The 22,613-nt window shown below is 41.8% G+C and overlaps 1 protein-coding gene across 1 annotated transcript in view; it reads left to right on the top strand.

The window, feature by feature from the left end:
* nalf1a (NALCN channel auxiliary factor 1a) overlaps window positions 1-22,613 on the top strand; it is a gene marked incomplete at both ends in the record, with an annotated part of 253,860 nt that overhangs the window by 90,147 nt on the left and 141,100 nt on the right. The gene's annotated exons all lie outside the window — the stretch shown is intronic.

The following is a 22,613-nucleotide window of genomic DNA, read 5'->3' as shown; positions in this document are numbered from 1 at the left end:
TTTGATACTATTGACCACGACATTCTTTTAAATAGACTCAAAAATTATGTTGGCATTAGTGGAATTGCATTAGCATGGTTTAAATCATACTTATCTGACCGTTATCAGTTTGTAGCAGTAAATGAAGAGATGTCTCATTGATCACAAGGCTCAGTACTAGGACCGTTGGTTTTCACTCTGTACATGCTCCTTGCCCCATTGGCGTTAGAACTCATTCCACAAGAGGCATGGCCTCATCTTGGTCCTTGCCGTCCACTTTCATAAGATTTTATAACTTAGAGGTTCCTGCTCTGCAGGCTCAAGTTCTTTCTGTATAAAGGCCTTGGCCTCGGGGGATCCCAAGCCTTTTTTTTACCCCTCTGTGGGGCCCAATATGGTCCGGCCCCCATTGGATTTGACTTTAGCTCTACTATTAACCTCGGGCTTCGAGCCCTAGGTGATAGTTAAGGGCAAAGTGATAAGCTGATAGCACGGCATTTTAAAATGGGATCCCATAGCGTATAGCTACACTGAGAAAAACAATAAGTAGAATTTACTAAATTTTTATTTGGCAAGTTTTTGCACGAATATTTTTCAAGTAAATTTCACATTTATGGAAATTAAGTAAATCTACTTAACTAAGCCGAGTAAAATTCACAAAGTGAATAAGTACATATAACTTGGCCTGTTAAATTATATTGAGTAATTTTTACTTACAAATCTGATGTAATTAATATAATTAAGTAAAACCACTTGATAGTTTAAATACATTTTACTTGTTTTATGCAGTGCTGGTAATTATTTTAAAATTAAATGTTACTCTTATAATGTGACAAAATAATACTGTGACAATGTGCAGTTAAGAGTAATTTATTAAGAAATAAGCATCTACAGAAACCTATAATGCTTAAGATCACTTTGAATGTTTATCGTTGCTCAAGCTGCTTAAACCTTTACTTTCAGTGATACATTAAATGCATATTAAAATTAGCAGTTCTATGCATCGAATAGAACAGGTTTTTCTCTAGGGTACAGTTCTGCAGTCACAAAATGAGTGAGTCAACTAAGCAGATAAATGCCTATGAACATCCACAGTACAAAAACATGCAAATTAAATCAAGTTAATTTTAAATTTCAGTATCAAAACATGACATTAACAATTCAGTGTGTTCGGTCTCTCTCTTTGTCCCTTTCAACCGGTTTACAGCAACGAAGGCACAAAGGACTGAATGCATTTGAGAAATATCCTGAAATTAAGAAAAGAGAGAGAGGAAAAAAAACAAAACAATAATCAGTAAACAGCAAATACTTTTAAATTAAAAGTTAATTAATTTGCATTCACATTATTCATTTCACTTATACCAAATCATATTAAAAACATCCTGCATGACCTTACTCTCATAGTCATTTCCTCACATTAATGCTAACATGTGACACACAGCATGCCGATATCATGGCTACGAATTAGGAATTTGGGAGTACAAATTTTTCATTCGTTTTGATTTAAGTAAGGCAACGAATTATTGTCATTTACAACGTGGTCACGATTTAGTAAAAGCAGGGACCATTTAATAGATGGTATGCACGATTTAGCAAATGAATGAGGGAATGAATTATATTGTGCACGATGAGGGAACGAGAACCTTCTCACTTAGGCCTATTGTTAATTTGTGGCCAATATTTGTCATCTATAAAGAAAATTGCACACAAAATAACAAATATTAAACAAAAAGATCATATTTAAGTAACATATTCATGTTTTTTTGGCGTAATTACTGATAAATCGTGTAAAACGTAAAGTTTAAAACTGAGAAAAAAATATGGCTAACGTCTTACAAAGCTAACTCGTCATTAACCCTCTTGGGTCGGCAAACGCGCCGGCGCGTTTTGCTTGATTTTTTTTTTCACATAGCAGCAAAATAGACTTAAAATACTCCATCATTTTTGGTCATAAAGATTACAGACTTAAGAAATATGAAAAAATAAACTGTTAAATGTCTACTTTTTCCACTTACAATCGAAATAAAACATTGTGCTTTTGTAAAAGAAAGAAAATAAACAGGGTGCTTTCTGCCTCTCCGTCTCCGTGAACTTTTTTTCTGGAGCACGTCTCTAAACTTTTCAAATGTATAGAATGAAGTGATGACAAGACAATCGTTGAATTAATCAAAAAATCCGTAATATAATGCAGTTTTTTACTGTTGCTTACCTGTCGAGAGCAGATGGAGTGGAGATTGGAAATCCCTCAATCATTGCGTGTTTTCTTCTTTCTGCGCATGCGCAGATTCCTTTCTTCAAGGACTAAATTTTACTTGATTTTTTAAAATTTGCTTCAAGTACTTAATTAATGCATGTAAATATGCCAGAGAGTCAGAAGTCAATTTTACTTGTCTGTTGGATGTCTAATATTTACAAGTAAAAATTTTACTTAATATACTAAAGTTTTCATTTTTACAAAATGATTCTTAGCAAAAGATACATGATTTTTCCTGTTTTATTTACTTTGACATAAAATAATTTTTTACAGTGTACGCAATACGAGAGACCGTTCTCGAAAGGCAACGTAGGTTCCCTGAGAGTAAGGGAACGAGTATTGCGTACCCTGCCCTGCTATTACGCTTGGTACAGGTGCTGTCGCTTCAGTCGATTTAAACCATAGACTGTAAAAAAATATGGACGTATTGTCCATGACGTCACCCGTAGGTTTCTGAAGAGCATTTTTGAAGCCTAAAGTGGGCGGAGCCGGCCGGCCGTCGCCATCTTGGCCTCGCGTCACTCCCGGATAACAGAAAATGGGCAGAGGCGGGGTGTGAGTGGAGCTGAAGAGCCTGGCTATCTGAAATCACCACCTAGCTCGACGTGATCGAGTTTTTAGTTCAGGCTGGGCATAGATATATGTTTATATCTATGCAGGCTGGGGAGGTAATTCTATAACGTTATATGCAACTGACAGTACTAAGTCTGCGACTGCACAGGGCCTCGTGCTAAAGTGACAGTTGATGATGTAAAGCCAATTAAAAGTTCCTATTTTTGCCCTTCGAAATATTATAATAGTTAAAAGACATGGCTACATGTGAGACTGTGTATCGTGATTCTGTACTATTCTGCTAGTTGAAAATGTATAATGCAGGAACTTAATATTACTCTGAGAGAGTGTGTGTGACAGTGATTTATGTGCATAACGTTACATGTCAGTCACTTTTTTTTATAGTCTATGGTCCGTCAGCGTGGCATCGCTCGTCAAGTTCGTAGAGAGCTTATTTCAGTCCATTTAAACCATAGATATAACGTTATTGCCTATGAAGTTCAAGTAAATGCGCTAGAAAATCCGCGCTCATTCAAGGATGTGCATTTATTGCATGGACGGAGAAAGCGCCGACACCTGCAGGATTTCATCTGACGGTACATAAGCATAATAATCTATCTGTTCCATGAGAGCAGAACGAACGAGCCTTTATTAAATTTATTTATTTTAAATCTAAAAACTCCAAAAAGCAACGAAATTGTCAGACATCCATTAGTGCATGTTCACAGAGGAAAACTGAAATACAGCGCTGGTTGTTCTCTCGAACGATACTCGACGACAACAACGGAATCCTAAGCCGTGGGCGAAGTAACTTAATGGGTGTTTTAAATTGTATGAAATAATCCCGAAAAAAAGCACAAAACACTGCAGAGATGGCAAGTTCAGCAGCTAAAATTTGCTGAGGTGAAGTGACGGCTAGTAACAGCAGACAAACGGCTAGCATTGACATCAGCGGCAATCCACCTGTCACTCAAGTGGCCACACCCTTAATTATGCAGAACTTTAAATATTAATCAACTAAACGGATGAGTTATAAAAAAATTCACCCCCCTCACAGTTGTCATGAAGGGCAAAATTAGCTGTATAGACCAAAGCCACATACAGACACCAGGCTGTAAACACGTTTTTTTCTGCTGTAAAATTGGCCATTTTAACATGGGGGAGATACAGATTTTGACTCACTTTTGACACCAGCCTCAAGCGGCCAGTCAGCGAATTGCAGTTTAACTCACTTCCGTGTTGGTTTCAAGAGAGAGACGGGGAGGTTGCCACTTGATTTAAACCTGGGGCACGTTCAAGTTCAAAACGGTGCGCAACGTTTTGCTACGGTTTCCGGGTTGAACGTCATGTTTCCTGGAAACGGCGTGCACCGGTGTGCAACGGGGTTTGAGATACGTTTTCTCTTGTTTGGTGGGTGTGTCAGAACTGCAGTCCAATCAGCAGCAACATGTATATAAAGCACACGGTATTAAAGTGAACTCGCACAATGGGTTCAAGGAAAGTAATTTACGAATGTCTTCGATGCAGCTCGGTATACACAACAACTGAGGATATTAGAAGACATGTTTGTTTTGTTGTAAAAATATAGGTTATCAACATAATGATGTAGTTGCTTATGTTTTTAGCTTCATTGCAAGTGTTTGACATTTGGTATAGAAATAAACAATGGTAATTAAGTGCTTTTCCTAAAAAAGAGAAAGAAAATACAGGGTATTAAAACAGTATGAACTACAAATAAAGTCAGTATGTGAGGCTAAATAGATGCGTTTTAGTCTGAATTAGGTAAGATGTGTGCTTCCATTTCAGTTTCAGCAATCCCTTCACTCGATTGGGATGTTCTCTTTTGTTCTGGGCGGCAAGTGCAGTAACTGTAACATCGGCATATTTTGTACTATTAAACACATATTTATACCGACTTCATCAGGCTCCGAAAATTCTTCACAAAGAACACAAAGAATGGCCTTCTCAGCTGCCATAGTTGCAACTCTTGCATCATCAGAACAGTGTGTTCAACGCATCACCGTTTCTGTTTAAAAAACGTTGTGCTACGTTTTGTCGGGGCTGAACGCAGCCCTGATTCCTATGGCGAAATCGCCCGCTTATATAGCCAGAAGCCACGCCCGAGGCGCGAAGCACCATGATTGGTTCGTGCGCATCAGCCGCTTCGCCATAGGTTCGTGCAGTTCCCGCAGCACAGCCAATGAGCATGCTAGTCAGCTCTGCTCTGTGCTCACTGTGCAGCTGGACTGCGTTTTAAAATAAAGGCTTCAATATTCTCGAGAAAAGGAGTTTTCCCATAGCATATAGCTACGCAATACTCGTTCCCTTACTCTCAGGGAACCAAGGTTACGTTAGTACTTTTCCTTTGTCCTTTTGCCTGGTATATGATAAAAATTCTGGATTGTCTCAATAAAGCTGCATTTGGATCTTCAACCTAAGTCTCAGAGCAGTACATAACATCATGAATAAAATATTCTCACTGATTTTGTCCTCATAGAATCAATTAATTCAATTCCATTTAAATATATTACTATTATTTTTTTAGTGCACAATACAAATACTTACAAAAAAAAACACAATAAAGCATTAGCCTAGGTTAAATTAGGCCTAGCTAGTGTTTTGAAGTGCATGTTATGTAAGGATCAAACAAGAAGGTGATTCTATATGCAACTACACTGTGCCATTGTTGTGACATGTGACTTGTGTTGTACTGTGTGTCTGCTATGCATTAGAATGATATTGCAGTGGCAGATACATTTGAACTGATTCAGTTTTTCCTGCAATAAATTATTTAAACACATTGTGATATCTTGCCATGTTACTGTATATGCTGCTTTATCGTTTCAGTCAATATACAGAATCTTTCCGTTCAGGGTTGGAATACCTGCTAATTTGAGGTTATTCTCTGGTCCTGGTTTATAGCACTAATAATTCCCTCCCTATAATAGCCAGAGACAGAGCAGGCTCTGTATGTGTAAAGAGAGACTTATCTAATCTAACACGGCAGACTGTTTCCTGCCACCCCATCCCATAACTCAATTCAACCCTAACACATCATCTCCTCACACACACACACACACACACACACACACACACACACACACACACACACACACACGTTGGGTTTTCATGTTTTATGGGGACATTCCATAGGCATAATTTTATACTGTAAAAACTATATAATCTATCCCCCTACACTAACCATACACCTAAACCTATCCACCTCAGAAAACTTTCAGCATTTTTACATTTAAAAAAAAAAACAAACACTTTTTATTACTTTTTGTTTTTCTCATGGGGACCACATTTTTTTTTGTAATTTCACACCGCTAGGTCTGGAGCTCTTCACAGAAAGAATGTATCTCTCTCTCTCTCTCTCTCTCTCTCTCTCTCTCTCTCTCTCTCTCTCTCTCTCTCTCTCTCTCTCTCTTTCAAAATAGCTGCATATGCAAATAACCTGTAAATATTTAAGTAATATTCATGGCTTTTAACACTACTATATATTTAAATCCTTTTAAATCTTTTTTAGTCTCGTTTTATGTGATGATGATGACTCCTACTTTTGACTGATGTATTCCAGGGGTTCTTCTTTGGTTAGTGGATTTTACAGACTGTGTATGAGGGTATCCTTTGCAAAAATATGATAAAGATCAAAAACTGCACTGTTAGACTTTTCAAGGGTTTTTTACAGTAACTTACTGGCAACACTGTTGCCAGTAAGTTACTGTAATTAAGAGTTACAGTACCAAACCGTATTTCAGTTTTGTGTAATACAGTGCATTACTGTAAAAACGAAGCTAATCAGTACAGTGCATTACTGTAAAAACGAAGCTAATCAGTACACTACTGTAATTATTTTTATTTGTACTAAATATAAATTAGATTTGATAATTTTGATATATGATTAATTTTATTTTTATCCTACATAAGTACTACTGTACAAACCAATTAGACAAAGTTATCACAAAATACCATTTTTTTATTTAAAACATTTCATATATATCACAAAATAAACATGCCAATGCTGGAAATGATGTGTGAAATTTTTACACATTAATGGGTGAGTTTAGAGACAACATTTTTTGTGTTAATTTTAACTCATTCATTGTGTTAATGATTTTAACAAAGTAAATATGTCAGAGAGGTTAGCACAAAGATGTGTAAACGTGTTAAATTAACACATTGGGCCCTATCTTGCACCCAGCGCAATTGACTTTGTACACCGACGCATGTTTCATTCCTATTTTGCACCCGCGCAAAGCGCGCTTTTCCCTCCACAAAAGCACGTCGCTAAACTAGGGAATGAACTTGCGCTCCCTGGGCGGTTCAGCGCAAAAAAGGAGGCGTGTCCCGGCGCAAACAATCCCTGGTGCTATTTTACTGTTCCATAAAACAATTGCGCCACTGGCCAGAAAAAACCTAGTCTAAAGTCAGTGGCGCGTCGCGCGTTGTTCATTATGCTATTTTAAGGGCGCATGCTTGACCATAATGTATAGCGTGCACAACGCGCATACACTTTGATTCTCTAATCTACACAGAAGCAGCAGTTTTCATTTTTGCAAATCATATTATTACAAACGATAGATAGATAGATAGATAGATAGATAGATAGATAGATAGATAGACAATTTATTATAAAAGCATACATCTAGCTTACACATTTACCCACATTATTATATGCCTGTTTAATTTGGGTGTGTTTCTCCATCCCCAGTGTTACTTCTCTCTCTTTTACGGCCGTGACGAGAGCGTTGCTCTCCTCGGCTGTGAACCGCTCCTGGCGCGCGCCTTGCAAATCCGCTGTTATAATAGCAATACGCCAAGGAAAAGGCGCGTCTGCTCTTAAAGGTAATGTGAGATGACGCTCTGATTGGTTTATTTCACGTTACGCCCAAACCACACCTATGAATAATGAAGCTACTTCAGACCAACCCCTTTTAGATTTGCGCCGGGCGCAAGAGCCATTTATCCCGCCGGGAAAATAGCAACAGCGCCGAGACCCGCCCACAAAGTTACTTGCGCTTTGCGCTTTGACACTTGCGTTTCAGATCGTTAAAATAGGGCCCATTATGTGCTGTCCTTCACTGCAAACATTTTTGAAAACATACATAAAACCATAAACAAAACATTAGCATTTGACTAAATGAATGTAGAGTCATTGGTTGTTTAGCTTATACAAGTATTATAATGAAATATCAACCATTACATTCATAAAACTGCAGAATATAAATACATTTTTAAGCATTCAAAAAGGAAATGTCCAACACAGGACAAAACACAGTTCTTTTCACAATACAAGACACATAACCCCACCTTAAAATAATTTCACTTGTTTCCAAAAATTTGTTGGATTCATGTACACTGGTGGCCAAAAGAAGTATTTAAGTGTCTTAATGTTTTTGAAAGAAGTCTCTTTGATGCTCAAGAAACATTTCTTATTATTATCAATGTCTGACTGTCTACTCCATCTTTTCTACAGCATAGGAGTAAAAGTCATCATCAAAATAATCTTTAAAAAGCCAACACAATGTTTTTGTCCACCTTTGTGAATAAATGAACTTCTCCAAAGAGGCTTCTCCAAAGGTTCCTGTTCAGAACTTGATTGACAACATCAGAGTGTTCCCTGGTCTGCATGCGTGCCCACAAACACAAATGTACTCAGTCCTTCAGAGGAGATCCCGGTTCCAAAACTATATGAGAGAGAGAGAGAGAGAGAGAGAGAGAGAGAGAGAGAGAGAGAGAATATTAGTGTCACATTATTTTTAACCTCCTTTTTTGTTAATTTTTATTATTATTTTCACATAAACTTAAGAATATATATTTGTAAACAGCTTTTGTCAATAAATAGCATACAAAAGAACTAAATTAAATTATGCCAGATTAAATTTTAATACTTACAAATCCTAAATTCTGTCCAAAAATGCTGAGATCCATAGAAAGAACGACTGAAATCGATGATTTTAGCCCATTTCAGCTTGTCTGCAGTGAAGGAGTACCTGTTTGAGACAAATACACAGTAAGATACATGCAAGAAATCACTGTGTGATGATCGTTCTCCTTCCTACAGTAGTTAACCCACCTGTGCGCTGATATTAGGACCTTCCTAGTCAGGTGGGACTGCAATGGTAGAGTCTTCTGGCTAATAAAATATCAAAATAATGCAAAAATATAAACTTAAGTTGTTTAGAATGCTAGATTTGGTATGAATGAATTAGTGAGAGTTTTACTGCAGTGCTTACCTGGATACATTTAATCTGGTGAGACTGAACAAAGACAATGGTCCATCTTCTGATTGGTTCATTTGCTGTGTAATAAAGTTAGACATAACGCAAAGGTCACTTATTTGATATAAAGTTAGCCAATTTTATAGAGATTTTATAAGATATTGTAAGCTACCTAGTCTGCACCAGTGGCTCAAAAGCAATTTTCACATAGCGTATTGCTAATCATTTCAGCAAACTTATCTCAAAATATATCACAAATGGGCTGGCCTACCTCTGGAATCTTGCTAGAAGTCACTGGCGCGAATTGGCGCTTTGTTGCAGTTGCCTTTAAACACAAAAATGGAAGTAAATATTAAATTCCATTAAAAAAAAAAACTATAATATGGTATAGTTTGCAAACTAATGCTTAAACTATAAAGGTTCTCATCAGTAGGCCAACATTAGGCTATAAACAGAATTTCACATTAGTTTATTCACATTTATTGTTAATGTAAACGCGTTGCTCGTTGGCATATTTTAACTCGACAATTCAATAATCTAACAAAGTGTGTAAAATGAAACGTTAGCTCAGTTTACCATGGTAAAGTTCGTTACCGCCATGTTGACGACGAGTAACGTTAACGTTAGGCTAACGTTAACGTTATAACATAGGTTGAACTGGGCACAATCCTGTCAACACACACAGAATGTTTTTTTTTTTTACCTTGCTTGCTGATCTCTCTCTCGGTGAAGTGAATTCCGTCTCTTCCCCGGGCCACACTGGATGCTCTGACGCGACACGACAAATCCCAGACAGTGTAGTGATGCGCCGCGGCCGTTATATTTCTGACGTAGTCCCATACGAGTCCAAGCGCTCGCGCTATTTCTGACAAGGGATAAACAGGTTTGCATTTAAAGGTCCGGTCGCTTCAATGTGTCCAATATAGACAGCCTCTGGCTATTATAGCGTTGTAGACACGCGGTGTAACGCAAAAATTAGGAAATAAAAAGCACGATGGAATGGTGCCAGCCAGAGAGGCAGTTACATCAAATACAGTAGTATACAGCAAATTTAAAAAATACAGTAAGTCTCTGTATGTGGTGTTAGACGTCACAGAAAATCCCCATGATGCAATGGGAATCACAGTTATTTACTGTAAAGAGAAACAGCAGTATAATACTGGGGGATTTAAAGTAAATAACTGTAGAAATTACAGAAAAGTCTAACAGTGTGTTTAAAAGAAAACTCAAGAATTTGGACCCTTTGCTTTCCGCAGTCTGAATCATCCTGTACACTGTTGCTAGTTTTATGTTTTTAAGTTTGTTTAGAAGTTAGCAGACTCTTACAACTCTTCCAAAAAAAGGGTAGATTTGTGAGTATGTATTTGAGGTTTATATCATTGTCTTAAAGGGGTCATGAACTGCATTATTTTATGTGTCCTGGGGTGCACTTATAATGTTAGTATGATTTTTACATCAAAAATTGTCATAATTTAGAAATAAAATACATTTTTCCTACCCTGTTTTAGCCCTCTGATTTGAACGCTGTGTTTGAAGGGGCGTGTCTGCTGTGAGACTTCAGTGTAAACGCCCACTGCTGTGATTGGCTAACATCTTTGCATATGAAATAGTTGAGTATTACATGTGGAACCCTCTCGAAAACTTTTAGCACATTTTTACTATTACAGATCTCAAAGTTTACTAATCATGAAAAGTGTTGATTATAGCATTATTTTTTAGATCCATGGCATTATATTTAGATCTATGGCATGAAAGGTTGCAGTGATGAGCCTTGTAGCCGATCTCAGACATGTTGAGCGCATGAATGCAGCGACCTAGTCATTGTAACTCGATTTTTGCACACTAACGAATGCTTTCATCATAACAGTGCAAACAAAATGTAAATAAGAGATTGGAGTTTTGGCGAGAGCTCAGAACAGAACTTAAGCTGTTTGATTGACAGTTCCAGCAATTGTGTTATGAAGAGAGAGGTCCAGAGACGAAAAGCAGGTAATGTTCTCTTTAATGAAACAAGATTACGCCGTGCAGGCTGATAACAGAAAGTCACTCTTCAGAAAATGAAACAAAGACTTAGTTCGTTGCTTTTCTCAGAATATGAAGAAACAGAGGATACAGTCGATCAGCTCGTAGAAACAGAGGAGACAGTTGATCTGGCCACTCCTGGGCAGCGAGGACTGGAAAGCAGGTGAGCAGTGGAACCCTCTGCTATTCTCCACGGAGAGCACTGGGTACAGCACAGAATAGGTAACTCACAGCAGATGATTACAGTTGCACAGTAGACAGCAGGAACAGACGGGACTTGACAGGACAAGGTTTCTCTTCAGAGCAATAACAGTAGACGTGCATCACAGTCAAACAATAATCCGACAATACAGACACGAAAGAGAGAACTAGAAATAGCGAAGGCAAAAGTGAAAGATAGAAAACAGGTGTGTAGATGGGATGCGAATGAGAACCAGCTGATGGTGATGGAATGAAAATGAGAACCAGCTGATGGAGATGAGGTGAAGCGTAAATGAGTGTGTGCGTAAGTGAGTGAGAAGGGAGGTAGAAAGGCGTAAAACAGCCAGCAGAGGGAGACAAAGGAAAGAAAAAGAGAAAGAAAGAGTCAGGATCATGACAGTACCCCCTCCTCAAAGTGCGCCCCCTGGCGCATCTGAGGAAGAGGACTGACGGGAGCGGAAAAAATCGTCAATAAGCGAGCGGTCCAGGACGTCCCGGGAGGGGATCCAGCATCTCTCCTCAGGCCCATAACCCTCCCAATCGACAAGAAATTGATGGCCCCTCCCCCTGGGGCGCACATCTAGTAATCTGCGAACTCGGTAGACGGGCGAACCCTCAACCCGGACCGGAGACAAGACAGGATGAGGTGGAGCGCGAATAACGGGCTTCAAACAAGAAACATGAAAAACTGGGTGAACCCTTCGGAGATTGGCTGGCAATCGGAGTCTGACCGAGACCGGACTAAGGACCTTAATGACGCGGAATGGTCCAATGAATTTGGGAGCCAGCTTACGCGAAGGATACTGAAGGGGAAGGTTAGCAGTTGAGAGCCAGACCTTCTGTCCGCGGACATAACGGGGACTCTTGATGCGACGCCTATTAGCGGATCGGCGTGTCACAGAACGAGACTTACAAAGGGCGGACCTGACCATTCTCCAAGTTCGTTTGCAGCGTTGGATAAACGTCTTAACCGAAGGGACCTTAGACTCGGTATCAGAAGCGGAGAAAAGGGGAGGTTGGTACCCCAAACTGCCTTGAAACGGTGACAGACCGGTGGCCGAGGCGGGAGCGGAATTATAGGCATATTCTGCCCAAGGAAGCTGTTCTACCCAGGACGCGGGATTACGAAAAGCAAGGGTGCGTAACAGACGACCGATAGTCTGGTTTGCGCGTTCAGCCTGACCATTAGTCTGGGGATGAAACCCGGAAGAGAGGCTGACAGAGGCACCTATGAGGCGACAAAACTCCTTCCAAAAGAGGGAGGAGAACTGTGGACCTCGATCCGAGACAACATTCTCGGGAATACCATGGATCTTGAACACATGGTCAACGACAATCTGAGCGGTCTCTCTGGCTGACGGAAGCTTAGGCAACGGAATGAAATGAGCGGCTTTTGAAAAGCGATCAACGACCGTGAGAATTACATGATTACCCTTAGAAGAAGGGAGACCAGTAATAAAATCAAGGGCGATTTGTGCCCACGGACGAGACGGAACGGGTAGGGGTCTTAGAAACCCTGCCGGGGGTCTGTTACTTATCTTGGTCTGTGCGCAAACAGAGCATGAAGCGATGAAGCGACGAATGTCTCGCTCGCGGGAAGGCCACCAAAATCGTTGTCGAACGGCGGAAATAGTACCTCTTACCCCTGGGTGAGCGAATAACTTAGACGAGTGACCCCACTGAAGAACGGCGCGGCGGGCGGAGGGCGGCACAAACAAAAGTCCCTTAGGGCAGAACCGCGGCGTCTGAGTAACAGAAAGAGCTCGTTTGACTATACGTTCAATACCCCAGACGGCCGCGCCAACTATCACCCCGCGAGGAAGAATCCCCTCATTAGTTGGCACAGTCTCTGAAGTAGGAAACTGACGTGACAGAGCATCAGGCTTTAAATTCTTGGACCCCGGGCGATAAGAAATAGAAAAATCGAAACGCGTAAAGAAAAGAGACCAGCGAGCCTGACGGGCGTTAAGTCTCTTGGCAGAACGTATGTACTCGAGATTCTTGTGATCGGTCCAAACCACGAACGGAGCTGCAGCACCCTCAAGCCATTGACGCCACTCCCCCAAAGCGAGACGAATAGCCAGAAGCTCACGATTACCAACATCATAATTCTGCTCGGCAGGGGTTAAACGATGCGAAAAAAAAGCGCAGGGGTGAATCCGCTCATCAGCGGATGCGCGCTGAGAGAGGATGGCCCCTACCCCAACCTCAGAGGCATCGACCTCGACAATGAACTGCTTCTCTAAATCAGGCAAGATAAGAATGGGAGCGGAAGAGAAACGCGATTTGAGAAGTTCAAATGCTGCCTGGGCAGCTTCAGTCCAGGAGAATCGAATCTTAACAGACGTGAGCGCAGTAAGAGGGGCCGCAATCTGACTAAAATTTTGAATAAAGCGTCGATAAAAATTTGCAAACCCTAGAAAACGTTGGAGGGCAACGCGGGACTCGGGAATGGGCCAGTCAGTAACAGCGCTAACCTTGGCAGGATCCATACTGATCCCCTGAGCGGAAATTACGGAACCGAGAAACGTGACCGACTGGGAGTGAAACGTGCATTTCTCGGCTTTGACAAAAAGACGATTCTCAAGGAGTCTTTGAAGGACCTGTCTCACGTGCTGCACATGAACTTGGAGATTAGGAGAGAAAATCAAGATATCGTCAATGTAAACGAACACGAAAAGATTTAGCATGTCTCTGAGGACATCATTGACAAGAGTTTGAAACACGGCGGGGGCGTTGACCAACCCGAACGGAAGAACGCGATATTCAAAGTGCCCTAGGGGTGTGTTAAACGCCGTCTTCCACTCATCACCCTCCTTGATGCGGACAAGATGATAGGCATTGCGAAGGTCCAGTTTTGTGAAGAACTGGGCCCCCTGCAGGATTTCAAAGGCTGAAGAGATAAGCGGTAGCGGATAACGGTTCTTAACAGTTATGTCATTCAAGCCTCTGTAATCAATGCAGGGGCGGAGCGAACCGTCCTTCTTCTTCACAAAAAAACCCCAGCCCCCGCAGGAGAGGTGGAGGGAACGATAGAACCAGCGTCTAATGAATCGGAAAGATACTTCTCAAGAGCCTTGCGCTCAGGAATCGAAAGGGAATAAAGCCTTCCGCGAGGAGGCGTGGTACCCGGGAGAAGCTCAATACTGCAATCGTAAGGCCGATGGGGAGGGAGAGATGCGGCCCGGGAACGACTGAAGACTGCCCGCAAATCGAAGTACTCCTCAGGAACACCGGACAAATCCCCTGGCTCCTCCTGAAAAACAGATACAGAAGACACAGGAGAAACAGCGGACACAAGACATTCAACATGACATGAAAGCCCCCAGGAGAGTATGGAATTCTTAGCCCAGTTAATATGAGGATTGTGTTTGGCCAACCATGGATGACCCAAAACTACAGGGGTATTAGGAGAATCAAAAACTAAAAAAGAAATTGTCTCATTGTGGTTGCCAGATACGGTGAGACTCACCGGTGCTGTAGAGCAGCTAACCTGGGCGAGAACTCGACCATCCAGGGCGAAGACAGGAGTGAGGTCCTGTAAGTCTAATAGGGAAATGCCCTGTTTAAGAGCCCAGTTCCTGTCCATAAAATTTCCCTCAGCTCCAGAGTCTATAAGAGCAGGACAGGTAACAGATGAGTTGGCCCAGCGGAGAAGAACGGGAAAAGTGGTCCGGGAGCGCAGTAGAGGGTCCAGAGAAGATGCGCTCACCAGTCTCCCTCTTATGACTGGTGAGCTTTGGCTTTTACTGGGCACTGTGTGGCGAAGTGCTTCTCCGAGCCGCAGTAAAGACACAGACGGTTGACAATTCGACGATGACGCTCAGCCGCAGAGAGCCGAATCCCTCCTAACTGCATCGGTTCGTGTACGGAAGAAGTAGCAGAAGGAGCGCTGGCAGTAGACGAAAGAGTGGGCGTGGTCAACACCCGGCGAGACCGTTGGCGCAGTTCAAAGCGCTTCTCAATGCGTAACGCAGAGTCAATCAGAGGATCAAGACGGACAGGAACCTCACGGGCCAACACCTCGTCCCTTATCTCAGCATTGAGGCCCTCAATAAAACGAGCCACCAGAGCAGGCTCGTTCCAACCACAGGAGGTGGCGAGAGTCCGGAACTCAACTGAAAAGTCGGCGACAGAGCGACGTCCCTGCCTTAAGCAGGACAGTGAGCGAGAAGCCTCAGGACCATGGACCGAGCGATCAAATACTCGCAGCATCTCCTCCTTAAACTGTGAGTATCGAGTCAAACAAACAGCTTCGGCATTCTAGACAGCTGTTCCCCACTCGCGGGCTCTTCCCTTGAGAAGAGAGATGACATAGGCAATCCGGGAACGCTCACTCGTATAGATAGAAGGCTGGAGCGAGAAAACGACTTCACACTGGGTTAGGAATGGCAGGCATTCAGTGGGTTCACCGGAGTAACAAGGGGGATTGTTTACTCGCGGCTCAGGTGTCCCTGATGAGACTAACAGGGAGGCGTCCATGCGAAGCACGTGGAGCTGCTGGGAAAGATCGGCCACCTGAGCGGTCAACGAGTCCACAACACGGCGTGCGGCGGAGAGCTCCTCATCGTGCCGACCCAGCAAAGCGCCTTGCAACTCCACAGCGGCCTGGATAGGAAGTTCACCAGCCTGCTCCATCGTTGGTCGGATTATTCTGTTATGAAGAGAGAGGTCCAGAGACGAAAAGCAGGTAATGTTCTCTTTAATGAAACAAGATTACGCCGTGCAGGCTGATAACAGAAAGTCACTCTTCAGAAAATGAAACAAAGACTTAGTTTGTTGCTTTTCTCAGAATATGAAGAAACAGAGGATACAGTCGATCAGCTCGTAGAAACAGAGGAGACAGTTGATCTGGCCACTCCTGGGCAGCGAGGACTGGAAAGCAGGTGAGCAGTGGAACCCTCTGCTATTCTCCACGGAGAGCACTGGGTACAGCACAGAATAGGTAACTCACAGCAGATGATTACAGTTGCACAGTAGACAGCAGGAACAGACGGGACTTGACAGGACAGGACAAGGTTTCTCTTCAGAGCAATAACAGTAGACGTGCATCACAGTCAAACAATAATCCGACAATACAGACACGAAAGAGAGAACTAGAAATAGCGAAGGCAAAAGTGAAAGATAGAAAACAGGTGTGTAGATGGGATGCGAATGAGAACCAGCTGATGGTGATGGAATGAAAATGAGAACCAGCTGATGGAGATGAGGTGAAGCGTAAATGAGTGTGTGCGTAAGTGAGTGAGAAGGGAGGTAGAAAGGCATAAAACAGCCAGCAGAGGGAGACAAAGGAAAGAAAAAGAGAAAGAAAGAGTCAGGATCATGACAAATTGTAAAGGGAGTATTCTTTGATCACTTTCTACATATGTGACCGATCACGGAAAGTAGGGACACAAGTCGGTTCTGGGGCATTTTGAGTTATTCACAGATTCTGAAAGTGTAGTCTCCAAGCTTTCCAACGATGTGTAACACATGGAAATCTGATAATATTTGGAGAAGTTATGGCCATTTGAAGGTAGGCACTCAAAAAAGATCAAAGGGGAGATTGTGAAGTTCTCACCTCTCTCTCCTGCTGGGAGTGACAATAGGGCTCATTTACATCTCATTTAGATAAGCCATACCCCCTGTAAAGCTCCCCCCTGTAAAGCTGTAGAGCAGAAAGGTCAGGAAAATGTGCCATCAAAGAAAAAAAATTAAATAAAGTTTGCAAACAGGTAATATATAAATAAATGTCTCTTAGCATCTACCGATAAAACTGTATAGGCAACTCTTGTGTACACTGAATAAAAAATAAGATAAACTCTAGACAATGTTCAAATCAAAAACAGGATGTGCTATGTTCGTTTTTTTTAAATAAGATACTAGCGCTGAAATGTGTTTTTTTTAAATCAAGTGATCAAAGTGCTCGTTGCCACTGCGATCAGTGGCGCAGATACAGTGTATTCTCGTGTGGCTCGCGCACACACCGCACTGTCTTCACTCGACGCGCGCTTCAATCCGTTGCGTTGCGGATACTCTCTATTCGTTCTGTTGAAATCACAAAACATAATGCAAACGTTTGCGTGTCCCTGCTTGATATACAACCACTGATGAACATAATCGTTTTGATGAGAGAAAAAAACTATACGAGAAAAAAAACCTATACGAGGGCGGATTTGAACTCAGACCCTCTGACACGGCTGGCGAAAGCTCTACCACTGGACCATTAAGATACACATTGATTAAATAGGCGGATCTATGTATTGGCACTGACAACATGTATTAGGCTACATCTGATTAAACGACAAATTAAACCCCATGTAACCTACTATTTAAATCGATTGCTGGACATCGTAATGTTATTGGCATCCATCTTCATTGAATTTTGAAATCAGATAGAGCAGGCCAGAGCGCTGCATAATAAGTAGCCACGCCGGCTTATTCAGTATGGAAATACACACCGACAATGACACGCCCCTACTGCATGCTAAAATCTCCGAAAAACAAGCCGATTTCAAACTCAAAATGTACACTTTTAAATATACCAATACTGCTATCTCAAACATGGAGAGGCTTCTTCGTGATCTCAACTAACAGATTCTGCAAAAAAAGGAAAATCACCAATTTAGAAAAAAAAAACGCTTCTTTCTCATTTTGCTCGAAAGTTGTGCTGCCGACTTGTGTCCCTGGTTTCCGTGACGGGTCACATATAATTTAATCACAGTTTAAATAACCGATTATTTTCATCCTTCTAAGAGAAACAATGTGAAGTTGACTGTTTAGTCACTGGTTTGATTTACTGACAATAAACGATTTTTGAGACAAAAACATCTGACTGTAGGCCTACATGAATCATTACCTATCAGAAATCACTGGTCACTGCATTGGTGATTTTGGTTAGACATGTACACATAATTCGTATGTGGTGAGCAGGACGAGGCCGAGGGCCGTGAGAGATACGTGACCGGTGCGTTGCGCAGGTGTCGCTCATCAGCAATCAAGCCACCGGCCTCGCGCCGTTCTCTCACGGCCCTCTGCCTCGTCCTGCTCGCCACACCGTATTAAACAGTCTGTAACAAAGCAATAGTGACACAGTAAAAACTTTTTTAATCACATAAGTGTGTTGCGCTGTTCCTGTCGGATCCAATATAGAAGGCACAGCATCGTATTTTAATTTCAGGCTCTCTGCAAATCCAATGCAGCTACTGTGTTTTTCCACAACTTGGCACTGCACAACATTTTGCACTCTTCAAATGCATGTTTATCGCTTAGTTGCTCGATCCAGTGTTAGCGTTACGTCTGTTATTTACCTACTAGTACTTGTTGTGCTCGAATCAGTCGACGGGGCTACTGAACTTTAGGGTTCGTGATGTCACCAAACCGAGAAGAAGCTCGTTGTAGTCCCTACCAGCTGTTTCTAGTCCTTAAAAATCGATTTCAGTAAGAGAAAATATCGCCATTTGCATTGAATTGGGCGAATGGCATTGAGCGTCATAACTTTGCAGATGTTGTTTATGCTTAAACAGCAACATTACACTAACTAAAGTAAAAAAAAAAAAAAGTTGCATCATAATCAAGGACCCCTTTAATAATAGAGTTTTGCAAGAACTGCAAATGTCCTGGCTTTTGGCAAAGTTCAAAGACACATCTTTGAGCACATCTGTATGATCAATGTTGTTACAGTATGTTCTTGAAGCTCAACAGTCAGATCAGTGCCACTGTCATATAGTTAGTTTCCATGGAACACACATACTGATAAAATGTAAAGTTTGAAAGTAACTTTGACCCAAATTGGCAAAACTGTTTTCATTTATTTTGTGTTGTCTGTAGAAGAGATTGTGGTGCCATAACTTATAAGAGTCTCAACTTTGTTGAAGAATAAAAATGCAACATACCGATATTGTGCAAATGAACGGGCCGGAGCGCGTTAAGGGTTTTCTGTTAGAACGGCGCTATATAAATTAAGGTGACTTGACTATAAAAATTGTATAGGTCTAGATACAAGTTTACAGGAAATGTGTTTTGAGTTGCAAAAAAAGAATCATGACCTTTTATTAATTATTATTTTATAATTATGACCTTTACCTTTTCAATAATTTGCCCACACTTTGAATATCAGGTAGGCTATTGCTTAATTCAATTCAAATTAATTTCTATAGCACTTTTCACAATTTTGCATGGTTGCAAAGCAGCTTTAAATACATATAGAAAGTAGTTACAAAAGTAAATGTATGTAATTATGACAAATAAAGAAAACAACAAATAGTCAGTTGGTGAAATGGTGAAAGAAATTTACATACTTGATCAGAAGTTTTATTACTTAAGTGTATTCCTATACACTCCAATGCTGTAATACACTTTTCCCATTAATGGTACTTTAATGGCCCATTGCACTTTGAAATGTGGACTGCAGCCCTTTGGGCTGCCAAAATATTATGAATATAACTGAAACGAGTGTGCTTGTGTGGCAGCGACCCGAGTTCGAATCCAGTCCGTAGCTCCTGCATTCAATGTACATATATCTGTTCCCATTGTCTCACTGATGTTCTCTGGATAAGCGAGTTACTGGTATACTTGGGGGTGTCAGTAAATGGCAAATTCTTAAGCTGTGCCATTATTTATAAAGATTTCTTTATTGTAGCTTATTTGAAGCACAATATAATGATGCCATTAGCACACTTCAAGTTTACTTGAAAAGCCATTGCAATGTGTTTTAAAATCACTAAAAGTTTGTTATCAGTAAAATAATGTATGTTCAACACTCTTAGAGTGTAATTGAATTGCAATGAATTGAATTGTAATGTCACCAAAATACATTTGAAGTTTATGCTGAGTGAATTATGCATTTCAAACCTTAAAGTCTCTGTGAACCGGAAGTTGCAACCGACTTATTGCAACCGATGTTGTGACGTATTTCCGAGAGAAACGGAATACTAAATGAGTAAAATAGAGGGCGTGGCTTGTTTTTTCCAACTGGAACCTGATTGGATCTAGAAAAGTAGGTGTTTCATTCAGGCAGCAGACTGTCAGTTGGAGGGGCGTGGTAAAGGATGTTAAGCCGAAGCCCAATCCGTCAAACTGACATCATCAGAGAAGGGCCGTCATTGCAGAGGGGAGGAGCATTTTCAGATTTTGATTAAAGATTTCGAAGCCAAACATTTTTTGTGTGTGGATTGACTGTGTGGATTAATTGTTTACCACAAAACTAACAATTTGCGCTAATAAAGTAACTATATTTGGAATTGTTCCACTTTAGCACACATAAGTATATTAAATACAATTTTAGTTGAACTTCAGCACTGCTTTTGGACAACTAAAATGCATTTAGTACAAAATTAGTTGTTCCAATTTAACAGACTTTAAGTCTGTACCAATTTATAGTATGCCACAAATACATTTAGTTATACTAAAGTACATACAAATTAATTGTGCTTATGTATACTATTTTATTCACTAGAGTATATTAATGTGTTTAGAGCTTGCCCCCTAAAATCACAACAATAAATCTCTCCATCTGTATAGTCCCCCTCTAAGTGTCCTTTAAATTCTTATTTGTCTGTGTGGTCTAATATTTTTGTCCTTTCTTCATGTGCATGTGTGTGTTTACATTCAGATCTGTCACTGAGGGTATGTGTGCTTGGGGTGGCTCAAGGAGACAGGATTGTTCTTTTTAAATTACCGTTATAGATCCAGCAGCAGGAGGCTGTCTTCTTTGGCCGACTCCCAGTTTCTCCATCCTCTTCAGCGCTAGCTTTTCTCTGTCTGTCTCACATTGGGGGATAAACCTGCCATCACTGAGCATACACTCCCACAGGACTGAGATTTAATTAGCGGGTCCTTGAAATCAGCCAAGACCAGAGATGTCCAGGCTGAAGCTTGCAGGTGCTGTGGAAGAGAATTCACACTGACGCTAGCTAACACCAGCGTAGACACATTGTACACACACAGTGCTGTGCTCTAACCTCAGGAAACAAATAAATTAACATTAATGCCAGTTAAAAAGGATTTCTTCTAAAATGGTTAGATAGCAGTGTATTTACACTTATAAACAGTACATATAGAACAGATTCAGTGATTCTGGCACAAATATGGTATGCCTTACCCTCCTTGCATGCTAAAGACAGTGATAACGAATATCAGACAGTGTATCTAACAATAAAACTGAAGTTATTTAATGTAATATCTGGAGTATGCCCATCTAATCTTTTTATTTATTCCAGGATAAAAAATCAGTCTCTTACTTCTTACTGGCATCAGTTCTTTTGGCATTTGGTCTGCCCCAATCCAGCATTATGTCTTACATTCAGGAAATTTTGCTTTTTCCCTCCAACTCGTTTTCCCCCAAACAGCCCCACTGAAGCGCTGAAGCAAATCATCATGGACTAGGCGGCTCACCTCCAACCCTCCAGAGCCTCAGTGGCCACCGCTTCATTCGCCGCTCATGTCAGCTGGCGGTCTACCACATAGTCACAGGCAATAGTTCCGTGGCCGCCTCAGCTGTGATTCTCATCCTCATCAATAGTTCTCTTACGAGAGGTTCTCTCGTACTTGCGTAATATCTTACGCTAGGGGAAAACCTCTTTTCCACGAGATACTGAAGCCAAAAATGATCCTTAATTTTGCAATAATGTAAAACGCATTGCAGCAGCATGCAGACATGGGCGAGACAGCTCGCGCGCCCATTGGCTGCTCTGCGGCAACTGCACCAGCCTATCGAGAGAGGCCCCTCATGACGTCAGAACCAATACGTCATGTCCCGCCAAAAGAGGGTGGGGCTCGGCTATAAATATAGCCTCGAGAGGCTGGTTTGACCAATTTTTCATCTCTTCAGCGAAGCTCACGCATCGCTGGATCCAGAGAGGAAGCCGCGCCGTCTGGAATAAGCACTCAGCGGGATTAGCACCACATCTGAAGCTGCTGGACGACAACTCGCCGCCTTCAGTCGCCGTTCCTGCTCACGCTTTCCGGCGTATATATCCTTTACTGCTGTGTGTGTTCGCCACCGCGACACACATTTTCTCTAAAAGAGCACAAGCGTCTTTATCAAGATGCCTCGTTCATCCTGTGGCTCATGGCGAGCTCCACTCAGCGACGGGGACCACCATGTCATCTGTGTTTCCTGCCTGGGTGAGGATCACGCAGCTCTCGCGCTCGCTGAAGGCGGCTGCCCTCACTGCGAGTTAATGCCTATGGTGACTCTGCGGACTCGCCTGGCATTTTTCTCCGAGACTGCACCTTCACCCGCTGCGTTGCCGCGCCGTAAAAAGTGCCGCGCTCAGCGGGTCCCGGAACCTCCTCCATCCCGCGAAAGCTCGCCGGTGCGCCCGCCAGCTTCGCCGCCTGCTTCACCCGAGTCTCTCACTGCCGGTCAGCGGCCGCTGTCTGCCGCCGCTTCCGCCATA

This window comes from Abramis brama (assembly GCF_963993115.1).
Source record: "Abramis brama genome assembly, chromosome: 2".
Lineage (NCBI taxonomy): Eukaryota > Metazoa > Chordata > Actinopteri > Cypriniformes > Leuciscidae > Abramis > Abramis brama.
Note: the sequence above shows the minus strand (reverse complement) of the source record. Positions and strands in the feature narration are given on the sequence as shown.